The following is a 6,020-nucleotide window of genomic DNA, read 5'->3' as shown; positions in this document are numbered from 1 at the left end:
CCTGAGATCAGATACAGCCTGGTGGCAGGAGCCAGGCCTAGGGACAGGGTCCAGCCACACTGCCAGCCCTGGACCTGTCTGGGGAGTGCCTGTGGGGTCATTGATCACTCCAGCAGGAGCCCTGAAGTCAGGGCAAGACACAGATGCCATCAGCAAGGGGCCGGCGGGGCCTGTCTCTCCTGCCCGATGCTGCTCAGGCCTCTTGTTTACTAGCAAGCCTGCAACGCACACGCCAATCCGTCGTCCTGAATAATTGATCCAGCACGTATGAATAATTCAGGCTCAGCTGGGACCTACGGCGAAGAAATCCTATAGTCCTTCGACTTTCTCACCCTGTGTGACAAAGCAGGGACTGAGCAGGAACCCCCCCCAGGGAGCCGGCCCTGCAGGGACCAGGTGAGGCCGTCCCTGCCCCTGCTGCCTGCCCCCGGCTGCAGGACAGCACTTCCCCCTTCTGTCGCAGGCCAGTCCTGGGGTGGGTGGCCCCTCCTGCTGTGCGGGGCTTCTGGCTTCCTGGATCCCTGTTGCTGCAAAACCTTCTAAGTTCCAGAACATTCCCTTTTTGTGAGGGGAGCAAGATTTTCTAGGGCTTTCATAAGATGGGCATCCATGGCCTTGGAAAGGGGCGAACCTGCCCTGTGCCAGCATGGTGGGGTCTCACTGTCTCCTTTCCCTCATTGCTCTTGGACAATTTGGGGGAGAAGCTGGTCAACTGAAGTACCCGGTCGCTCAAGGCCAAGATCCTTCTGCTCAAGGGCTTTGCAGTGCTGTTCCCTCTCCTGGGCTGCTGTTCCCTGCACCCCCTCCCTCCAGACCCCCGGGCATGGTACTGGGTGGCTGACCCCATGCATGCAGCTCTGAGGATTTCAACCCACATCTGTCAGCCTCCAAAGCCCAAACACTTTCCTTCAAACTGAAGCAGAAGGGGGCTTCCCTGGTGGCGCAGTGGTTGAGAATCTGCCTGCTAATGCAGGGGACACGGGTTCGAGCCCTGGTCTGGGAAGATCCCACATGCCGCAGAGCAAGTGGGCCCGTGAGCCACAACTACTGAGCCTGTGTGTCTGGAGCCTGTGCTCCACAACGGGAGAGGCCACGACAGTGAGAGGCCCGCACACCACGATGAAGAGTGGCCCCCGCTTGCCACAACTAGAGAAAGCCCTCGCACAGAAATGAAGACCCAACACAGCCAAAAACAAAAAAACAAAAAACAAAAAAAAACTGCAGCAGAAGGAAAGGAGGGGAAGACGGAGGACTTCTGAGGTCGTGACCACGGCTTATACTGATGGCTTTACATAAAACCAAATCTTAGTGTCCTGGAACTTCCCAGAGCTGTGAGCTGGGGAGGAAGCAGAGTGAGGGCTCTCCTAGCCCCCGTGCCCCCATTTCCTGGGCCCTGAGGTAGAGCCTGGCACCCATCACAGCTTTGCTGAGAGCAGTCAGGGTCTGCACTCAACACTCCAACTCAGGGCAGCTTCCGGGTGCTATCCTGACACCAAGCCCCGTCCTTCTCCCGCCCACAGCCGAGCTCTGGAATTCGACCATTAGAGCCCCTTCCCTGGGGTTGAGGTTTTGATGCCTGGTAACATTTCCAGTACTCAGGGAAGGGATGTCTCCTTATACTGTCATGAGGCTTCAGGGTAAGCAAGCAGTCTGGTGGCAGGTTTCATGAGGCAAAGGAAAGCTGGGAAGGTTTGATGGGAGACTGACTCTGCCCGTGAGAATGTTTGGGGGGGCCTGGGGGGGTCACACAGCAGGTGCACCGCCAGATGGAGAGACGGCGCAACCAACGTTTACCTGCGTGTGAGTTTGCAGCCCTGCACCACCCCGAAGGCCGTGCTTCTGTGGGTTTGAATAGTGATGAACAAAGTTGATTAAATCAAGGCAAAATGCCCTCCACCCTTTTCTCACCTTATTTCTCCCTGTCCTGTTCCTCGAGTGTATTCCTCACACACGTACTGGGCACCTTCATCTGAATTATCCATGAAAACGTAAGAAATGCCCACTGGTCAGGCCAGCGATCCGTCCAGCTCATGGCCACCAGCACAGAGCCCGGCGATGCCCTGTACCTGTTGGTTAAGCTTCCCTCTGAAACCAGCCTCGGACACGCCAGCTGCAAATCGTTCCAACCCGCTTTGTCCTCATTCAGAACAGAAACTTGTACCTGTGAATATGAACACGAACAGCCTGCTTTGTCTTTAAGGAAACAAATCAGTTGTTCGAGACCAAATTCTACTATAACTTGCTCCAAAAGTGGATGTCTTGTACCAGAATCTATCACCTATTGACCGTACTATTTTCCAGACATTGCCAAGTGTTTCCCATCCCTTCTTTCATTTAATCCTCATAACAGACTGTGAAGGACTTCTGATCTCTCCTGTTTCCAGCTGAGTAAACTGAGGGGCAGAGAGGTCATGTGACTGGCTGAGAGCTACCCATTCAGTGGTGTAGCCGAGATCTGAACCTCCGTCCATCTGGCTCCAAAGACAGTACAGCTACTACGGTCTGCGCTGCCTAGTGATTTATCACAGCAGCTTTGACCCTCATCACTAACACACAGCTGTAAGAGGAGAATTACAGCCTGAACCATTTCACTCGCAATGTGTAGTAACTATTACGAACAGTGATTGACAACAGTAATAACACTTGAACCTACTCTAGGTGGATCATCAGGACAGAGGGCGACAGTAAGAAACCATGAGCAGGCTTGGCTACTTTGTGTGTGAGGAGGAAACAGCCAGGCCCCAGAAAGGACAGGTGATCCCCCAGCATCAGGCCGCTTGCAGACCTCCCAAGACCAGCATAATCCTGGCCCTGGTCAGAGTCAATTTTTCAAACTGATCACCGAGGAGATACTAAACTAAATGGTGACGTCTAATCAGGCTCCTTAGAGTTTTGGAAAAGATTTGTGAAAGGAGAACTTTCTGGAATGTTCTGTCCAATTCACCCCCGAACTGGTTTTTATCTCCCTGTGCAGAGCCAGCCACACACGATGGATTATGTGGGCTCTGAGCCGAGTGTTTGGGGGCTGGGGAGACGCAGGTCTGTAAACAGAACCCAGAGGTAATGAGTCCGCTGGTAACCGGAAGCCCTTCACGGTGATGGTGGAGGACGGGTCGTGCGCCTGGGGCCGGGAGCGGCCGGGGCTCCAGCTGTAGGTGGACGGTGGGAGTGGGGCCCTGCCAGAGGAAGGCTCCACGCAGAACGGGCAGGATGGGGAAAGGCCTGCCTGCCAGGAGCCTGGGAGCTGCAGCAAGCCCAGACTCAACCCAAGCTCCCCTGAGAGCAAACGTGGCAGGGGCAAAGCCAGAAGCAACGTGGGCACCCAGATGGCAACCCACCTGCCGTGGGGAGGACTCCCCCAAATCCGGCTGCCCCCCACCGAAGAACTGGGATCTTCCGAATCCAAACGTCCCCCTTGCTGCTGGTGACCCAGGAAGCCGGAAGACCCATCCCCAGGGACCCCAGGGACCCCGGGGAGCGAGACCCCTGAGGACACCAGGGCCCTGGCCCGACTGTCTCCCTTTGTGTCAAACACGAACCGTCAATTACACGCCCTCATTTTTTTCTTATTTTCTTTCCGGGGAGGGACTGGTACAAGCATCCCCCATGACCACCCTGCACCCGACCATCCAGTGGAGCCAGGTTCCTGGAGAGAGTGAATACTGCCTAGACCGGGGGTGCCGGGGGGACGGTACTAACCTGTCCAGCCACTGGGGAGACAGAAGCCCTGTGCGGCGTCTTTGTGGGGCTGGGATGACAGGGGTGACCACGCCGTGCCAGGTCTCTGAGCTCATCCGACCAGATTCCAGGGGCCCTGGAGGAACTCCTGGTCCCCACTAACTGCTCAGCTCGTGTCTGGAGGCTGAGCCCAGGCCCGGGGAGTCCAGCTCTGAAGAAAGCAGCTCTAACTCAAGTCTGAGCTGGGACCAGACTGGATGGCAACCTGCCCCCCAAATCGGAGTGGACTTAGACTGTCCTGGAAGCTGACTGCATTGTGAAGCTCCCCAGAGACTGAAGCAGTCAGGCCTCCTGTCCGCAGAGTCCAAGAGGACCGTCACACTCTGTGTGTTTCCACCTGCTGGCTGACGTCTGCTCAGGACCGAGACGGCCCCACACACACGCCTGTACATGCGTCGCCCCTCATAGTACCTGGGGCGTCGGGGATGCTCGGCGAGTGTCACTTCTCTTCCTTCTCCCCCTCCTTCTTCCCGTGCCTGGTCTCCAGGCTTGGGGACTAGTGACACCAGTCCCATCCCAGCAACACTCCTGCCTTAGGGCTGGGAAGTCATGGCAGCTCTGCCTAAGTGCTCAGAAGACTAATGTCGTGGATTTTTTTTTTTTTTTTTGCGGTACGCAGGCCTCTCACTGTTGTGGCCTCTCCCGCTGCGGAGCACAGGCTCCAGATGCGCAGGCTCAGCGGCCATGGCTCACAGGCCCAGCCGCTCCGCGGCATGTGGGATCTTCCCGGACCAGGGCACGAACCCGTGTCCCTGCATCGGCAGGCGGACTCTCAACCACTGTGCCACCAGGGAAGCCCTAATGTCATGGATTTTATTGCAGGCTCCTCTCCCCAAAATAGCAGGCTCCCAGGCTGACTCAATCAAGTCAACTCCACTCACGAAATGAAAAAAAAAAAAAAATACAGTGGGTGGAGGATAAGGGTCAACCAGACTGCTGTCAATGAGTCAACATCTCAAGTTACTGGAGGGCTTTTTCATCCCCTCATCCGGCTATTACAGTTTCTCAAAACCCCTGTTTTGATGTCATCTGTTTCCATTAAACACATTTGCAGCTGAAATAGGCAAAAATCAAACCCTTCCTGCTGGGTGGGGTGGAACACCAGAGGGATACCTGGTCATTAAGCTCCCTTAAAGAGAAGGAAAGCAGACTGTTCAGAAAATAAAAATATATTTTCAAAACCACCAAAAGGAGGTGTGTCCTGCATTCAGCAGCAGCCCTGTCCCTGGGTCTCAAGGGCCCCATCGCTCTAGCCAGAGCTACTTCTCTTCAGAAAAAATGAACTTTAGTGGAAAGAAGCTTGTATTCTAGACCTGAAACTGTGTGACCAGCTGCTCCAAACCCAACCAGGGGCCTGGAGACCATAACTCACCTACCCCCATCCTACACTGCACCTGGCTTTACCACCAAGAGGAACTAGAGGGATAAGCCCAGATTCTTAAAGCAGAGACTTAAGATCAGGCCTTTATGGGGTGAAGTGAGTTGATTGCAACATGGCCCCAACTTGTCGATACCTCCCTGTATCCACTGACTTCCCACACCATCTCTGGGCTTAAGCTTCTGGGAAGGTAACAAATGGGATGGAAACAGACTTGAAAAGACCTGCACTTTGGGGCGTGGCCTCTGTCTGCCCTGGAATGGTGAGCCGCAGTGTGAAAAACCCGAGCTACCCAACTGGAGGATAGAGGGCAGGGGATGCAGAGATGACGGTCCAGCCCGCCAGGCCTTCCTACACCAGCTCTCCCTCAGTGAGCCCGGCCAGCATCACCAGGCCTGAGCCCCAATAGCAGAACCACCTGGTTAAGCCCAATCCACACTGCCAACCCCAGAACTGTTCAGTCACTAAGTTTGGAGCTTGTATTAGGCTGCAGAAGCTTAGTGACATAAAGGCCAATTTCCTTCATGAAAAGAGCTACGTATCTTTCACATCTAAAAAAACTCCCACAAATCAACAGTCACCTTATTCTACAAATTCATTCTTATTCATGAGGAGATTTGTGTGTGTTCAGACACATCCTTTGCTTCTTGTTTTGTGAAATAGTTGAAACGACCTCAATTTCTATCAATAGAAGCCAGGGCACAGCCACTGGTGGTGGGTATGACTTCTCTGGAAGACAACTTGGCAACATCTTTCAAATGCGGGGACATAACAAATGGGTCTAGAAGATCATGCTTTTCCAGGAAAAAAAAAAAAAAAAAAGAAGCCAGAGAACACTCTGATGTGTTTTATAGGAAAACAAATATCCAAACATCTGAGATCTCATTGTGCATTGACTGGAAAC

The sequence above is a fragment of the Mesoplodon mirus genome, assembly GCF_964341445.2.
Source record: "Mesoplodon mirus genome assembly, chromosome: 12".
Lineage (NCBI taxonomy): Eukaryota > Metazoa > Chordata > Mammalia > Artiodactyla > Ziphiidae > Mesoplodon > Mesoplodon mirus.
This window is presented reverse-complemented; position numbering follows the sequence as displayed.